The 18,772-nt window shown below is 41.2% G+C and overlaps 1 protein-coding gene across 1 annotated transcript in view; it reads left to right on the plus strand.

The window, feature by feature from the left end:
- Positions 1 to 131: 131 nt before the first annotated feature.
- Positions 132 to 18,772, plus strand: part of C1galt1 (core 1 synthase, glycoprotein-N-acetylgalactosamine 3-beta-galactosyltransferase 1) — a 29,666-nt gene continuing 11,025 nt past the window's right edge. The window contains exon 1 of the mRNA XM_005363712.3: positions 132 to 149. The gene's annotated coding sequence lies outside the window, so the exon portion shown is untranslated. The remainder of the gene's footprint in view (positions 150 to 18,772) is intronic.

The following is an 18,772-nucleotide window of genomic DNA, read 5'->3' on the forward strand; positions in this document are numbered from 1 at the left end:
GCCAGCCCTGCACTCAGGTGCGAGCACCTCCCGGCCGCTCGGGTCCCGAGTGCCAGCCTGTCGCCCGCCGGCCGGACGGCCGCTCAGCTTTTGTCTGTGGCTGCCTCATCATGGTTGGAAGTTTCCCTGCGGCTGAGTAAACTAGCCAGGTGTGTTGGGGGCTTGCGGCGCGCACAAGGATTTAAATTTCTTTTCCTCCCCTCTGGTAACAAAGTCTGATGGGATTTCTAGATGGTGGCTAGTTAAAGGAACGGCTTTGAATTTGCATAGTCTCAAGCACGAGTTGACTGTAACTCGGGATTGAGAATTGGGGATTTTTAAAAAAATTTTTTTTATCTCCCTTTCACTCTCAGTGTTTAAAAAAAACAAGCGGCGGGAATATTCTTTTAGGGTCCCTTACATTCTGGCAAAAAAAAAAAATTTCTAGTCTATTTTTTTTTTTTATTCATTGTGGATGCCACGATATTGACTTTAGGTTATAACGACTAAAACCGTATTCTGAATTAAAAAGTTACGCAGTGAGAACTTTTATGCATCAAACTGAGTAATTAGGCATCGTACAAGGAACAGAAATATGGTAATTTACTGGGAGTTGAGCATAGATCATAGATAGCTCTGCCCGGATGCCAAGAAAAAGGGCTGTGCACATTACAAGTTGTTTGGTTCTGGTTAAGTCTGGAAGTGGAGCTCTGAGTTTTTAGAAAGCAGAGGACAGTTTTCCTGGCTCTTAGCAGATACACGTCAGATGAGCGTTATGCACGATTGTGCATCCTGAGCACGTCTATCTTCTATTTTCTGCCACCTTGCTGTAAATTTAATGAATGTAAATTTTCAAGTTACCAAACAGTTAACTTTGTTCACCATATGTTAAGTAAAAGAGCAATTTAGGAAGGCAAGTATGAGTCACTTAAATTCAGGACTAGTGGAGAACTAGTCACTGTCTCGGATTTACTTGAAATTTATGTTTTCCTGTTTCTCTTACTGAGGGCTCAGCATTTTACAAATACTTTGTGGTTATTGGCCACTTAAAGTTTTTTTTTCCCCCAATCATGTAGCCTATAATTGTGAATAATTTAATATTAAGAAAATTTTAGAATTTTAGAAGCAGTTTCTTTCAGAGTACATAGAACGAGTTAATGTTCGGTTGATGGGATGTAGAGGTGCTGCACGGTGAATATGTTGGCTGTATACCGGTTCTGTGTGGAGGTTGCTGAAATGAAAATTGCGTTATGCAGCTTGGCTTTGTAATTCATGGTAATGTAAAGACAGGTCTTGTGGTGAAATTATTGGTTGGAATTTTTTTTTTTTTTCGAGACAGGGTTTCTCTGTGGCTTTGGAGCCTGTCCTGGAACTAGCTCTTGTAGACCAGGCTGGTCTCGAACTCACAGAGATCCGCCTGCCTCTGCCTCCCGAGTGCTGGGATTAAAGGCTTGCGCCACCACCGCCCGGCTTGGTTGGGATTTTTTGTTGTGTGGATTTATAAATAAAATGTAAATAGGAATTGTTACCTTAATGGCTGCTGTTTACCTATTACACTCAAAAGTTTTGGTTTTTCAGTACAATATTTTTAAAATATTGAGATTTTAGTAAAACACTTAGTTGAGAATCTTATCAAGGTTAAAAGAAAGATAGACATTTTTAATGCTAAATCTGGTGGGAATAAGGTCTTTTTAAAAATTAAAAATTTAGCCGGGTGATGGAGACGCAAGCCTTTAGTTCCAGCACTTGGGAGGCAGAGATAGGCCGGGTCTCAGTGAGTTCAAGGGCAGCATGGTCTACAAAGCGAGTTTGAGGACAGGCAAGACTGTTACATAGAGAAACCCTATCTGAAAAAAAAAACCAAAAAAAATAAATAAATAAATAACATGCAAGATGAGATCCATATACTTGTGGATTATAGATGTCATAATACATCGCTTTTGTTTTTTCAAATGAAGAAAGGAAAGACTTGCTCTATAAAATGTGAAGTTAATATTTTATCTATGAATCTAGCAAGAAACAAATGTCAAAGTATACTCAAGTTTTTGCACCTAATTCAATTGCCCTCCCCCAGGGTAGGGGGCGGGGCTAGGATACCTTACTCTGTGCCAGTGTCTGTTATGTGTAGAAAAAGGAAGCTGTTCTTTATGAACCAGGGAATCCCATTAGAACGTGGCAGAAGCCAGGGAGAAACTTGGAAGAAATTCCTTGCCCCTGCTCTGTGAGGTACGTTCAGGGCCTAGGGAGGCAATATTGGGAGAGTCTGAATTTGGGAACCAGATTATTTTACAATGAAAGCTGAATACGGAAGCACATTTTAACCACAGAATTGAAATTATAGCCAGCTCCATGTAGCTATTTGCATTCCTGTTGCTGTAGTGTTCTGAGGCTACCAAAACAAAGCACCATACACTGGGCCGTTTAAAATGTTCGCAAGGCTATGCTGTCTCTAGAGAATCTGCTGCCTTACTCTAGGCTTTTGTGTCTTAGGTTGTCCTTGATGTTCTGCTATATCACTCCAGCCTGTGTCTCTGTTACCACAGGGCCCTGTGTGGCCCCGCAGCATTGGTTATAAAAATGGGGTGCCTAGGCTCATAGCATCAAGCTCATAGGAACTTGTTCAAAAGGCAAATATTCAAAAGTTCACTGCAGATTTCTTGACTTGGAAACTTGTAACTAGGCTTCCAGATAGGCTAACCAGTCAGACGCCCTGTTTCTAGATATAAACAAGGTAAGTGAAAGACGCTGAATGCTAAGATGTGCCCAGGGAAGACCTCTGAGAAGTAAAGAGCCCTAGTAGCTGAGGAGAGAGGATGGTGTAAGCAAGTACAGCAAGCGTGAAGACCCTGCAACACGTGGTTAAGGAACAAAGCAAGGAGTCCAAAGCTACAACACACTGGGGAAACAGAATTGGGCAGTATTGGATAAAGCTCATTTTAAGGTTTTGGCTTTTTAAAATGAAGTTAGGCAGGTGGTAGAGGCTTTTGAGGAAATGGGCGATGGAGTCTGATTTCGCCTGATAGGATCACTGTGGCATGCAAGCAGAAATGGACTGAAGAAAGAAGGGAGGAAGGGAAGTATTGGCTAGAAGGCTGTTGGAATAATTGAAAGACGAAGTTCAGCCCAGGGTGGAGGCCGTAGAGCCTGAAGTTAATCGGAAGAGGTACCAGACAGAGTGAATGTGAAGAGTAAGCTTTCTCCTCCTCTGGTTACCTTAGTAACCCTGCTCCCTAAAGATGATCAGTGTTGCAGCTAGTTTTGCTATATTCTTTCTGAAGTGTCTTATGTATATATGAGCAACTGCTCCACCAGGTTAGTGCAGGGGCATGTGTAAGTGCATGCCCATGCCAGTGCGGGTCAGAGTCAGGTCTTTCTCAGTTGCTTTACTCCGGGTTTTTTTTGAGACAGGATCTCTCCCAGAACCTGGAGCTCGCCAATTCTGTGAGAATAGCTGGTCAGCCAGTCCCTGTGGAGGGTGGGGTGACATTGCTTCCCCAGGCCTGGCTTGCACCTTGCTTTTTCACATGGGTTCTGGAGGATTGAACCCAGGTCCTCATTGAGCCCTTGCGCTTTCCTAGTGGAGTGGTTCTTGGTTGAGGTTGATTTACTCCTCAGGAGAATGCTGGTTCTTGTCCATATAGGCTTTTGGTTGTCACTACTAGTAGAAATGCTATTGGCATCTAGTAAACAGAGGAGGGGAAGCTGCTGAACATCTTACGCACTAATAGGACACAACAGCGCCACTAGTTAGCTCACGCTACTCCTTAGTACCAGGATTCAGAAAACGTGACTTAAGATCGCTGAGGTGAGAATGTAGGGAGTGGGAGGAGGGGCCATTCAGTCAGGTAACACGGGAGGGATAGTGGAGCTAGTGGGGTGGGGAAGAATCTGTTAGCAGTCAAGCTCATTGATGGATTAGTGGAGAGATGAAGTGGAAACGTGGACAGAATCATCAAGCAGAGGTTTATACATCATGCTAATTAAAGATGGTTCGTTGCACACTTGTATCTGTAGAAGTCTGTGATGACTCATGGAGCGGCAGGGCCACTGTTTGAGTGAAGTAGGGACGAGTAGCAGAAAGAGTAGCATGTATGGGGGAGACAGGCTCCTCAGGAGCTTCCATGAGAGCAGAGTGTAAGGAGACAGTGGATACCAGGAGAGATGTTAGAAAAACAAAGTAAAGTTGGCAACACTTGGTGCTTGGACGTGGATGAGAGTAAGTGGAGCATGAAGAGTGTGCCTGTGGTGTCTCTGGTACAGCTGACTGCTCGGCATGTAAGGCCAGGGCTTGACCTCCATCACCCCTACGTACACGTAATCCCCCCCCCCTCTAATTTCTAGTTTCAATAATCAGATTCTGAGGGAAAGAGGGATAGGTTGCTGGGTAGCTAAGATGATTACCAGTATTTAAGGTAAGATGAACAGATTAAGTGATGGGGTTTTTTTTTTTTTGTTTTTTGTTTTTTTTTTGGCTTTGGTCTTGTTGCCTGTGGTCAGGGTGGAAGTGCGTATTTGATTCCATATGATTGTGAATCTTAGAGAATTCTGAAAATGATCAAGAGGTTTAATGGGCGATTAATAACTTTTCATTTTCACTCTCTAGATAAACGACTCTCTTAGTTAGGGTTTCTGTTTCTGTGATGAAACACCATACCAAAAAGCAAGTTGGGGAGGAAAGGTTTTATTTGGCTTACACTTGAGCATTGCTGTCCATCACTGAAAGACGTCAGGACAGGAACTCAAACAGGGCCGGAGCTGACACAGGTGCATGGAGGGGAGCTGCTTTGTTTTACATATACAGAAATTTGTGTGTGTGTGTGTGTGTGTGTGTGTGTGTGTGTGTGTGTGTGTTTTAACTATTTAAAAAATACAATGAAATTGTACTATGTTGGCTTTAGTACTTTGTTTTACAAAATGTCTTTTCTGCAGTTAAAATGAGGTCGTATGGGGAAAATGCATGATCGTGATGGAGTGGAGAGCAGGGGATTTCTTTACTGTAAAGTCAGTGCTGCTGAGGGGTGACATTAAGGGACCAGGAGTTAGAGGCGTTGTGTTGGCTTTGTCTTTTCCGAGACCAGGCCTTGTGGGGCTGGACAGCCTTGAACTTCTGGTCCTTCTACCTCTACCTTCCAAATGCTGGGATTACAGGTGTGAACCAACATGCTGCTATTTTTGTGGGGGGTGGGAGAGATAATAGGCGGGCAAGGTTTCATACAGACTTTGGGGGAGAGCCAGGGTAGAGTTAAAAATAAAACCTAATGCTCTGCCTGTCCTTTGAAAGGTCCCCCCTTCATTCTCTCTTTTGTTTGTTTCGTATCATACTCTATGTACTGTATTACCAATGAAAATATTAGCCACAGGTGCAAATATTTTCCTCATCAACACATGTAGGTCGTTGTTTTTAACAGTTGTGGAGTTTATTTTTTTTAATTTTTAAATTTTTATTTATTGTTTATTATGTATTCAGTGTTTGGCCTACAAGTATCCCTGAAGACCAGAAGAGGGCACCAGATCAGATGGTTGTGAGCCACCATGTGGTTGCTGGGAATTGAACTCAGGACCTTTGGAAGAACAGCCAGTGCTCTTAACCTCTGAGCCATCTCTCCAGCCCCCAGTTGCGGAGTTTAATACTGTGTGAACCAACATATGAGCATATGACTGTCACGAATATCTATAAAGGCTTTGAATTTCTGATCTTGAAGTGATTGTTCAAGGTATATTCAGTTAAACTTCTTAGATAATTGCCTAATATTCTTTGAAAAGACAGTAAAAGTACGTGTAAGAGTGTGTAGTTCCAGTTAGTAAGTACTGTATTGTTAACAAACTGTAGAAATTCTGCCAGTATGCTAGCTTAGAAAGACCCTCTCTATTTTGACCTTTCCTTAATCGTTGGTGAAATTGATCAGCCTTGACTAACTCTGTATTTTCCTGAGTCTTTTGTATTTTTATGTTGTTAATCATCTGTCTTTATGTTGTGCACTCATGTTAAAGCATGTTATAAAGAAACAGCCTTTGAGCCAGCCGCTTTGCCCCCAGGACTTGCCCACTGAGTAAACTGGTTTTCTATAGGCCCAGCTTCTGAGCTGAAGAAGCTCTCAGTTCACTGGATAAATGTGCAGAAAGATGTTTTCTCCCAGTCTGATGGTGGCGCACACCTTTAATCCCAGCACTCAGGAGGCAGAGGCAGGCGGATCTCTGTGAGTTTGAGACCAGCCTGGTCTACAGAGCTAGTGCCAGGACAGGCTCCAAAGCCACAGAGAAATCCTGTCTCGAAAAACAAAATAAATAAATAAATAAATAAATAAATAAATAAATAAATAAAATATTGAAATCTTAGAAGCATTTGGAATCATTAATTATTAGAAAAGGCCCCAGCTGGTTGCTTTTGTCTTTTCCAAAGGACTAATCATTTTCATACTATGCCTTGCATAAGCCGTCCCTTCCCTGATGTCAGATGCTGTGTGGATTATGTATTCCATTTCCACGTGTCCTTGTTTTGTGTGTTTTTCCACACCACTTCAACCTGTTGAAATCCTTCTGGTAAAGACTACCAGGTGTCTGTCTAGGGTGGACAAGAGGAAGTGATTCGTTAGCAGTCACGTGGGAGTCGGCACAGCTGCCAAAGAGTAGATCTCACTGAGGAAGACCAGTGCTGTATGGATAGGCTTTGGAGGAGGGCGGTCTTGAGGCAGAATTCTAGTGTCACAGTGCTTAGTAGTTTTACAGACACGTCGATACTAGGAGTGGAAAAGGTTAGTAAAGATTTGGCATGTTGTGTGGAGACCATGGAGGTAAGATAACTGTGGGATGTTCTGTGTGTACACCCTTCCCTGAAGCCCCACGTTGGAAATTGAGGTTGCTTCAGATGCAGAATCATCAGTCAGCCGTGCACAAAGTGGAGGGTCAGGCTCACTGACGGCATTTCAAGCGCTGTGCTTTCTGGCAGTCTGTAGAGTTGTACAGCAAATCTGTTGTTAATTGATATGCTTTTACAGACATGGTGATTGACCTGCCAGTCTCAACATCTAGTTGTTAAATCTTTCTGTTCAGCTCTGGTTTGTTTAGTCATGAGAAAGAACATATGCGGATATGTGTTTGAGACAGGCCCTAGGCTGGCCTTTAAGTCCTAAATCCCTTTGCCTTCACCTTCCAAGTGCTGAGATTATTTGTGTGTGCCACCATGGCTCAGTGTAAGCCTATTTTAAAATGCAGTGTGCATTGTATATTTCCGCCACCCATTCACCGTTCAAAATTTCCCCATTCCTTGGCTCGCCTTGGTGGCGCAGGTCTTTAATTCCAGCACTTGTAAGACAGACAGGCAGATCTCTGAGTTCCAGGCTGGTGAGACTACAGTTTGGGTTCCAGGACAGCCAAGGCTTCTTAAAAATAAATACATAAGTAAATAAAAATTAAATATTTGTGCTCTCATTTTCCCAAAGTTTTACAACATTTTTTAGACTTTTAAACTTTAACATTTAAAACATTCTTTAACTTTTAAAACTCTTTGTGTTTTGGCTGGATCCCATTGCATACACAGATTGATCTGTAGGAAACTGACATCTTTAACTTTTTTTTATTGTGATAAAATACACCTAAAATGCTATTCCTAATCCTTTCTAATTGTACAATTCCGCTGTTTCATTTACACTGTGATGAACCCATTATCGTTGTTCTTCTCTAGAACTCTGTATTCTGTGAAGCTGAAACTCAATACCATTCAAACCCTGAGTCCCATTCAACCCCCACCCCTGGCAACCCAAGTTCTGCCCTGGGACTGAGTTTTACTGAAAGTACTAAGGAAAACCATACACTGTCTTCTTATGATTGCTTTGTTTCACTTAGCAGACTGCCCTCCTTTTATCTGTTTGTAACATTGGAATTCTCATTTTGTAAGATTGATCACTTGTCCCTTGCATATTTACTAAATCTTTTATCAGTTAGTAGATGGTGTGAGTCACCCCACCCCAGGTCCCGGTTTAGGGGTTTTTTTTTTGTGTGTGTGTGTGTGGTTTTTTGTTTGTTTGTTTGTTTGTTTTGTGTTTTTCGAGACAATTGTTTCTCTGTAACAGCCCTGGCTGTGCTGGAACTGTCGTTTGTAGAGCAGGCTGGCCTTGAACTCACAGAGATCCACCTCACAAGTGCTAGGATTAAAGGTGTGCTGCCACCACCCAACTTCATTTTAGTTATTTTTAATACTGCTGTGGGGAAAAAATACCTGTGGGATTCTGCTCTGAAGGCCTTAGGGTATGTATTCCAAAGTGGAATTATTGGATCATGTGATAATTACCCCCCTCCTTTTTGAGACCGAGTCTTACTTTATTACTCAGGCTGGCCTGGAACTCACTGTGTAGACCAGACTGACCTGAGCTCTCAAGAGATCTGCCTGCCTCTTCCTCCAAAGTGTTGGCAGTAATGTCAAACACTGCCACACCCAGTGATAATTAGTTTTAGTTTTTGAGGACCCGCTGTACTGAACTGCTGTCCACAGCTGCAGTTCTATTTTACATTTCTGCTGCCATACACAGAGATTCCAGTTTCTTGGATTGGCTTGCCAACACTTGTCTTGTGATTGTTGGTAGTGGCCTTCATTATGAGTACTAACTGGCATTTCATTAATGATAGACATATAAGGAATTGTTATACTTGCTTATTGATTGTGTATCTTTTGGAGAACTATTCAAGCCCCATGTCCATTTTGAGTTGAACTGATTTTGTTGTAGCTGAGTTTTAGTTCATCACATAACATAAGCCCCATCAATCCCAAATTATTTATATGATTTGGGTTTTACTCATTTTGTGCCTTGATTTTTTTTTTTTAACTTGATAAAGTCTTTAGATACAAAAGGTTTTATGTTGTTTGTTTTTGCTGCTAATAAGTTCATTATTGTTTTTACTTTTTAGGGCCTCTTGATTCCATATAAATTTTAATTTTTATAAATTATAATTTTTCTAGTTTGAAAATATTGTTGGGATTTTATTAAAGATTTCATTGAATTTATAGAGCATTTTGTTAATTATACTGACTCTACATCAACACTGTATTTTAACAGTGTTAAGGCTTATGGTTCATGATCATGAAATATATTTGTGCTTATTTTTTCCTTCATATGTTTTAGTGGTCTGTTATTGGACACATATAATTGTCTTATCTTTTGTCCTCTTGATTACTATCTGTATGTAGTATCTCTTCTGTACTTTACTTTCAACTATGTGTCTTTGGATGGGAAGTTTATTGGATCATGTTTATCCATACTGCCCGTTAGAGCTTAATCCATTTTCATTTAAAGAGTTACAAACCAGGAGGGACTCCCCCCAGTGGTCTCCTAGCCCCCCCCCCCCCCCCACTGCATTTCTATGTCATTTTCTTTGAGCATGTTGTTTAAGCCCTTTTCTTTGGGTATCAAGGGAACTCTGCTTTAGAGTCCATACCCATTTAACCTCAATAGTATACAGAAATGTCTTTCTTTTTTAACTCCCCCAGTTCACTGTTGATTCTACACAGTTACATCTTTATGCATTGTGTGTCAAAACTATCTGTTAAATTATATGGGAACCAAGTGTAGAGCTAAAAACCTAAGTTATAATGGTAAGAGGTTTTCTGTTTACCGGTGTGTTTAATTTTTATTTTTTTATGGTCTGCTGTACTTTTACAGGAGTCCGCATTTCCTGCAGAGCAGGTCTCTACTAACGAATTGCTTTGGGTGTTGTTTACACAAGAATGTCTTAAGTTCCCTTTCACTTTGAAGGGAAAATTTTGTCTGATGTAGGATTCATGGTTGATTTTTTTTTTCTTCTTAACACTTTAAATATATCAGCCTACTACCTTCTGTCCTCCAAAGTTTCTGATGAGAAATATGATAATCTTCTGACAGTCACTTGTAGGCCATGAATCACTTCTTTGTGCTTTCAAAATTGTCTCTGGCCTAAGGTTTGATTTAAATGTATGTTGGTTTAAATCTTTGCGATCTTCCTCCCTAAAGTCTGATCAGCCTGTGGGGTGCTAATATTGAAATCTTGTATTGAATCTGGGGGTTGCTAGTGGTTGTTTCTCTGAATAGTCTTTCCTTCCTGCTCCGTGCTGGACTCCTTCCTTCATGCTGTCCACAGACCTTACATTCCTCTTTGTTAGTCCTTGGGCCTTTCAATTGTTCTGTCCTCAGGCTTGCTGTTTGTTTCTTTTCCTGCCTGCTCAAATTTGTGTTTGTCCCTCCCTCCCTCCCTCCCTCCCTTTTCTTCTAGTAGATTTTTAAATTTAGTTAATAATGCTCAATGCTTTTAAGCTTCAGATTTTTTATTTGATCCTTTTTAGGTTTTCTGTTTCTTCAGAGTTATTGTCTAGTAGATGACCGTCGGGTCTGTCTTAGCAACAGTTGTTGGGTTTCGCTTCCTCATTGCTATACATGAATCATATTTTCTCCCTTGTGTTCCTTGTGTTATTTGAAAAAGAAAACATGTTTCCAATTAATAATGTGACCATGAAATCAGATTGTCGCTTTTGCTGGTGTTTGGTGTTTTGGTTTAGATTGCTGTAGTCCGTCTCTGGTAAGAATCAGTATAAACAAGGTATTTCTGAGGTTTTCCATTCTGGCGTTGTCATTGCCCTTGTGCATGCAGTTGCTCCTGTGGGTGTCTTAGTTCTTAATGTCTAGTTCCTAAAAGGAGGTGGAGGAGAAGAAAATAAAAAGGGATGGGGAAGGTATCAGCCTTTCAAATCCCCTAAAAGTCACTTTACCCAGAGGGGACGGGCTTACAAGGGCAGATGTGTATATCAGTAGTGACTGCCCATCTGTGCCTAGATCTGTGATCAGAAGCAGCAGTCAGCAGTTTATAGGATTCAGAAGACAGATTTTTATTGCCCACCTCTGTCCCCATAACCTTCAAACAACTGCCCCACAAATACGTACTCTACAAACAGCTAGCTACCTACCAAGCAGGCCTAGTAGAGGGAAAGATGGTAGTTACTTCTAAGAGGTGAAATTAACTGAAATCGCTTACAATTTACCTTACTTTCCAAGTCTTCCATAGGAAATTTTGAGCCGTTGATAGTTTATCTTAGAGTTCTAAAATAGTTAACATAATACCATATAATGTCTAGGTAAAAACTTTCCTAATACTAGCCTACAGAATCCTTTCCCCAGAATCTATTGATTGTTCATATGTCAAAAATGTGTCTCATCTTTCAATTCATCACCCTTGAGTGGAATTGTAGCTCCCTTTATGTGAACCTTGTACTTTTAACACGATAGTTATTCTTTGTTGCCTACAGCTTTTCTTGCTTTAATTTACAATGATTTTCTGCATAATTACTTATAATCTGTATATAAAAGTGTGATTCACTTCACAAATAGCCACCTTTAAATGACTTTTTTAAGTGTTTCCAACTCTTCAGTCAGTCAACTTATTTTTTTTTACAAATATACGTATACCTATTATTTTTATTATTTACTTTTTTATACATTTGCACTGGTGTGTGTCTCTGGTGCAGTACTATGGCATCAATAATGGTGGTAATGACCTACACCTTTACCTTGAACTAATATTTAATTTAGTAGGGGACACCTAAGGACACTGATGCGTTCATCATAATTGGTAAAGTTAACCTAGGCTCTCAAGTTAGTGTCTCAGCAGATACTGTGACTGTGGCAAGGGAAGAAGTGTCTATAGATACGGCAATTTATTAGTCTCAGAAGGTCGACGTCTCGGTAATTAGTGCCAATAAAGGGTGCTTTGTTCTCATGAAGATAGAGATAGGGAAAAGAGAAACCATTCCAAAATAATCTACCGAGTCCTTAAGGCCGTGCCCTGCATTGGGTTTCAGGCTCTGGCACAGAACTGATGGGGTTTCGAGAATATTAGCTATTCCTGGGAGGCTTCCAGTGTGTTAAGTCATGGCCAGTGGTTCCTGTTGGCTGAAATGGAAGAAGAGACTCTGCCACTTGTTCTTACTGATGTGATGTACTTGATGGCTCAAGTACACTGGGCCAAGCAACTATGGACTGAATCTGTTGAAAGTGGGAATCAAGATAAAGTTTTCCTCCTTTCTGCTGTTTATATGAAACATTTTGCCACAGTGACCATAAAAATAACAAATCTAGGAAGCTCATAGTTTATTGGTAGAGAGGTGCATAGCCTCCGACAATGCATGAGTGTCGTAGAGGTGTAAGAGGAGGGACGGGGAAGGGCTGCGTGGGAGAGTAGTTGATTTACTTGTGATGGTTGAGCCATGGGTGTCAGAATACCAAAGCTAATCTGTCCATAAGATAAAATGTGATAGGTTATTCAGGGTAGAAAAATGCAAGAGTCAGAGCCATCCTTACAAAAGTTCACGGCAAACTTTAAGAATGGGCTTAACGTGTTCCGGTTGATATCCCTGGGAGGCCTGCTCTTTTCTGAAGAGACATGGAGGAGGAGTGGGTCTGGAGGAGAGGAGGAGAGGGAGGAGAAACCACAGTCGGGATGTAATATATGAGAGAGGGGAAAAAGGCTTTATAAGCAGTACAGATGAGCAGGAAGGCACTAGAGCTGGAACTTGTCTGCCAGGGTTAGCAGTTTGATTTTCTCCTGGGCATTGGAAAGGCTTAGCCGGCTTAGCCTTCTCAGGGGTTTATGCTGCACATGCTGGTTATGAGCCCCACTGTCAACCTTTGTTTTTATTAAATAATGGCTCCAAACTGTTAGAATGGTAACAGGGGCCATGTGGGCATGCTAAAGAGAAACCGCAATATGCCCATTAAAAGTGAAAAAAAAAGTTAAAATTTTCAGTTTAAGTTGAGAGATGGAGTGGGAATTCCAATCGTCATGATGACATGGTAAAGTATAGAACTATGAAGTTATGGTTACATAGGCGTGCCCCTTGTGGTCACCCAAGCCAGGCAGTGTTTCAGGATATTGAAGCACTGTAGTTTGCTTCCTTTTGGCTGAAATTGAAGATCAGACTTACTACTGTCCTGAGAAAAGGCTCATTGTTAGCAACTGTGGCAGACAAGAGGCTTTATTTTGCTTTCTGGAAGTTTTTACTGACAGACAATTCGTCAGGATTCTATCCTCATGATAGAACACGTGGCCTTTAGCTGTTTGTCTTTACATTGATCTTATCAGAATCTAACCCTATGGGGAGTCAGTACACGTCAAGATTCTGTTTAATGATAATGCAGGAATTTAAGAAAATCCCTATAGTATGTGATGTGTGGGTATGGGTATGTACTTTCTGCAGTACATGTGTGGAGGTCCAGAGGACATATTTCAGTAGTTAGTTCTCCCTTCCATTGTGAGTTCTAGGATTAATCTTGGGTAGTCTGGTTTATGCAGCAAGCACTTGCTCACTGAATCATCCTAGCATCAGAGTTATAAATCGTTCAATCTGTTTTACAATTTTTATAGTTTTATGATATCAGGTTATTGAATAAATTTTCTCTGTACTCAAATAGTTTTAACAGTGAGGTTTTGGGGCGATAACTGCGTAATAAGTTGAGTATCTGTCTTAGGGTTTGCTAGTTTAGCATCTAGTTAACATTTCTGTTGCTGTGATACAACATGACCAAAGCAGTTGGGGAGGAAAGGGTTTATTTTGCTTCCTTTTGTATCACAGTTTATCGTTGAAGGCAGGCAGGGCAGGAACTTGAACAGAGTAGGAACCTGGTGGCGGGAGCTGATGCAGAGACCATGGAGGGCTGTTGCTTACTGGCTTGCTCCTACCGTGAACTATAGACTTGGCATGTTCTTAGATTTGTTAGTTAAGTAGTGCTTTCCCTGAAAGGTCTGATAATTCTTAGCTGACTTCATAACTTACAGTTCCTCAATCGTAAATTGATCTAATGTGAGTGCATCATTGGGCAACCCTATTGGAATTTAACAGTTCTAACAACTAGTTAGGTTTTAGCTTTCCCTACCTCAAAACCATGGTAGCAGATGACGCCACGGCTCTCTCTTTCCAAAGGCTAGTCAGGGTCACTTTGTCCTTCTGCTGGTGCTCAGTGTCAACATCTAGTTCCCTGTTCTCTGTGAAATGTGGCTGCCCAACTACATCTGAAGCTGCATTGCCAGTGTAAATGCTGTAGAAGTTGCTAGAACATTTTCTTCCTAAGGCTGACTTCAAGCAAGGATCAACCAGTTCTGCTTTGATGGATTGAGTTAAAGGAGGGCCCTCCTTGTGACCTCACTTGGGATCTTTTGTTTAGCTTCCTCCCTTGTCTGTCTTCTTTCAAAGTTTTTCCAGAGAATATTTTGGTTGGCTCTTAGGAGAAACTGGGGTCCAAAATGGTGAAGAGAGTTTATTTGGGTTGTTCCAAGTAGCAAATAAGATGACACAGATTGAAATGTGTTCCTAAGGCATAGAAATTTCAGACAAGTGCTAAAGACAAGATCCCAGATAGAGGAATTGCATCAGCTTTTTGCCAGAAGTTTCATGCTCACAGAGAAGCAGTGTCTTATAAGAAAAGGGATTAGGTCATTTAAAGAGAATAAATAACGCAGTTCTCCTTAAAGGAGGAAAGAAGAGAAAGAAAGAAAATCTTGGGGTAGGCCTGATCTGCTTGTAATCTCAGCACTTGGAAAGTGGAGATAGGATTCCTCTAAAACTACACTGCATACCAAGCTGCCCCGCTTAAGACCCTGTTCCAAGCAAACAGGAATTCTTAAGAAAGGAAAAGAGATAGCTGTGAGATGACCCTAGTGGGTCTCTGTAAGCGTGGCCTGCGTCCCTCAGATGCAGCTTCAGATCTCACCAGTTAAACTACGGAATGGAGCACACTGGCTAACACCCACGTTTATTTGGGGAACGTGCTTTTTGGATTTTCTTCAAGTTTATTTGGGTATAGGTTAATTAAACTTGGTCTCTCGTATCCTCTTGACCTAGTATTTTGAAACCCCTCAGAAAGGTAAAGTCGTATCTCTCTAATTTTAAGTTTTCCATTCTTTTCAGTAAATTATTTTGACTTGAGTGCCTCATCTTAGAGTTTGTGTCTAGGCAGCGTAACTTAAGATAACAGGTGTGCGCCACACTCTCTGTATCTTAAGATAACTGATGTGCACCACACTTTCTGTATCTTAAGATAACTGATGTGCACCACACTCTCTGTATCTTAAGTTAACTGGTGTGTGCCATACTCTCTTTGCTACTGTGATATTTTGGAGGTTGAACTGTACTTTTCTCTACTATAGTTTAGGTTTTTTCCTGTTAATAAATCATGATGTCAGAAGACTTTGCTTGTAACGGCATAAACGAATGCAGACAGATTGTAAAATATATATATATATATATATAGCTTTAATAGACTTACAGAACCACCGTTCCCACGGAGACCAGGAAAGCAGTAGCAGCGGCTGGGAGCACGCTTGCCAAATACGTAAGCAAACATTAGCCCAAGGCGAACACGCCCCCTAAGGGGCGGGACTTATCCCTACATTTGCTATGTGATTTTTCTAGAATGAATACTTAAATAGTATAGAAGACTTTGAAAAATCAAAATATTTTATTCAAAAATTGGTCCTTTTGGCATCTGACTCTGGCAATGTATTTTATTACTTTATGATATTTAGATTTTATTTCCTGGGTCAATTGTGGTAATTGCCTTTTTAGATAAATATGTGTTTCACTTTGGTTTGATATTTAACATTGTCTTAGTTAGGGATTTCTATTGCTGTGAAAAGACACCATGACCACAGCCACTCTTATAAGAAAAACATTAAATTGTGGTGGCTCACTTACAGTTTCAAAGGTTCAGTCCATTATCACGACATGACAGAGAGCATGGTAGCATGCAGGCAGATGTGGTACTGGAGTAGCTGAAAGTCCTATACCTTGTAGGCAACAGGAAGTCAACTGAAAGTCATATTGAGGGAACCTTGAGTCCAAAGAGACTTCAAAGCCTGACCCCACAGTGACATACTTCCTCCAACAAGGCTATACCTACTAATAGGGCCACACCCTTATATTCTTTCAAACCACCACATTCCACTCCCTGGACCCCAAAGACTTATAGCCATATAATAATGCCAAAAAAAATGCATTCAGTCTAACTTCAAAAGTCCCCATAGTCTATATCAGTCTCAAACTTGTTTCAGAGTCTCTTCTGAGACACATAGGAATCTCTTGCCTATAATTCCCCTGTAAAAATCAAAATCAAAAAGCAGATCATATACTTCCAACAGGGCACAGGATATATATTACCATCCCAAAACACAGGGAAGGGAACATAGCAAGGAAATACTGGACAAAAGTAAGACCAAAACTCGGCTGGGTAAGCTCCAAATTCTGCAGCTCCTTATCTGCATTTCTAACATCTTGGGTTTCCCAAGACAAACCAGGCTTCAACTTCACAGCTTCATGCAATTGCTTGTTTAGTAGGCCTCCATCAGGGACACCCTTGACACAAGCCTGGCTTCAGTGGCTTTCTTTAGGCATGGAGGCAAGTTTCATAACCCATTTCTTCTATCCTTAACTCTAAAGCCAAAACCACATGGCCAAAGCTGCCAAATTGTGCTGCTTACTGGGGTTGGGACATGGCTCCCTCATTCAATCACATCTTCACCGACTTTATGTCCTTTACTACCTAAACTTGGCTGTAGACCAAGCTGGCCGCAAACTCAGACTTCCAGCCAACTTCTGCTTTCCAGTCCTGGGATTAAAGGTGTGCCCCACCACACCTGGCTCTAAGTTTTTCTTTAATTCCTTTTCACAGATTGGAAATTTAGCTGGGTGGGACCTTGCCCCGAGGCCTCTGCTCCCTTTGTTCCTTTCTCAATCCATCGATCTCCTTGAACACAGGATTTACCTTCATTCCACCCCGAGGCCACTGCTCCCTTTGTTCCTTTCTCAATCCATCTGTCTCCTTGAACACAGGATTTACCTTCATTCCACCCCGAGGCCACTGCTCCCTTTGTTCCTTTCTCAATCCATCGATCCCTTCATTCCACTTCCCGGTGCGCCTTTTCTCCTCAACGTTTACTTTTTGTAATTTACCATGCACAGTTTACTCCTTTTCATTATAAATCTTCATTAGAGTTACCACTAATATCCATACAAGAGAGTCTATACCAGGCTGTTTTGAGATTTCTTCTGTCAATACAATTAATCCAAAACTGTTCACTTTAGTCTCAAGTAGACTCTTCAGACAAGAGCAAAAGGCAACCACTTTCTTCACCAAAATATCACAAGAAGAATCTCTAGGCAGCATACTAAAATTCTCCTCTGAAATCTCTCGAGTGAGTCCCCAACAGTTCAAGTAACTCTTAGCTCCTCTGTCTTCCATGCTCCTACTAGCATGTCCCATTAAAAAGTACTTAAAGCACTCCGAAGTTTTGGGTTTGCTTTCCTAACCCAAAGTACCAAAGTTCAAATTCCTCCAATCAAAAACACGGTCAGGCCTATCACAGCAATACTTCAGTCCTTGGCACCAACTTCTCTATTAGTTAGGGTTTTTATTGTTGTGAAGAGACACCATGAACATGGTAACTCTTACAAGGAAAACATTAGCATGCAGGGAGCATGGTGGCATGCAAGCAGAGACTTGGTGCTGGAGCTGAGAGTGCTACATTCTTGCAGGCAACAGGAAGTCAGCTGACTCACTGGGTGGTATCCTGGGCATAGGACACTTCAGAGCTCGCCCCCACAGTGACACACTTCCTTCAGCAAGGCTTTGCCTACTCTAAGAAAGCACACCTCATAATAGAGCCACTCCCTGTGAGATTATGGGCCAATTACATTCAAACTACCACAAATATTGTTACATAAAATACCCTATTTTTTTTAAATTGTCCATGAATACCAATGGAGTTCTGATTTGAACAAACCTGTTGTAAAAGACATTTATGAAGGGCTAGGGTGATGGCTCCATTGAAAAAGTGCTTGTGTCAGCAGTTTGGATTTCTAGCCAAAAAGCCAGGCATGATTTACACCTGTGTCCTAGCATGGGAGAGGCAGAATTGGATCTCTGGGCTCAATAACCTGGTAATGTTGTTGAATCAGTAAGCCCTAGGTTCGGTGGCTAGGTTAAAATCTAGGATAGAGACTGTAGCACAGATAATAAAAACCCAGAGAAAGATATTTATTAGAGTTCAACTTGAAAGTCAGAAAAGCAGAGCAGCCAGTCACTGGCTCTAACCTCTACCTCAGACTGAAAATGGGAGATCTTGCCTCCACGAATGCTCAGATTAAAACCGAAAGTGAGACCTGTCTCCTCCTGTTTTATATTCCTCTCTAGTGCTGGGGTTAAAGGTGTGCACCACCACCTCCAGGCTCTGTGGCCAACTAGTGCAGCTGCTAGGATTAAAAGTGTGTGCCGTCACTGCTTGGCCTGTATGACTGGCCTAGTGTGACTGCTTTGCACTGATCTTCAGGAAGCTTTCTTTATTAAAACACAAATAATATACCACTACAAGACACACCAGGCAGCAGTCTCTGAAGTCCACTCATGTGAACGTGAACATACACACATGCATGCAGCCTGTAACATTAGGGCTAGACACCTTGATTGTAGAAGACAGCAAGGGGAATTTGATTGCTGACTGAGGGTTTTATGAGTAAGAGTGTTATTGTTAGCCTTGATGGACATTTGATCATGGCCTTTTGTCTTATAAGAACATGTCTGTGTTTCCAGAGAGAAGTATAGAGAATTTGATATGCAGGATTTACATTAGCATTGAAATCAATAAATGAAGTAGATGTCAGGTTTTTTTTTTTTAATTATAATACAGTCTAATAGGAGGAAGGGCTTATTTTAGCCCACAGTTTCATGGCGGAGAAGGGTTGGCAGCTTGACTCCCATGGCGGAGGGAGCTTGTTACATCTCCACAA

This window comes from Microtus ochrogaster, linkage group LG10, assembly GCF_000317375.1.
Source record: "Microtus ochrogaster isolate Prairie Vole_2 linkage group LG10, MicOch1.0, whole genome shotgun sequence".
NCBI lineage: Eukaryota > Metazoa > Chordata > Mammalia > Rodentia > Cricetidae > Microtus > Microtus ochrogaster.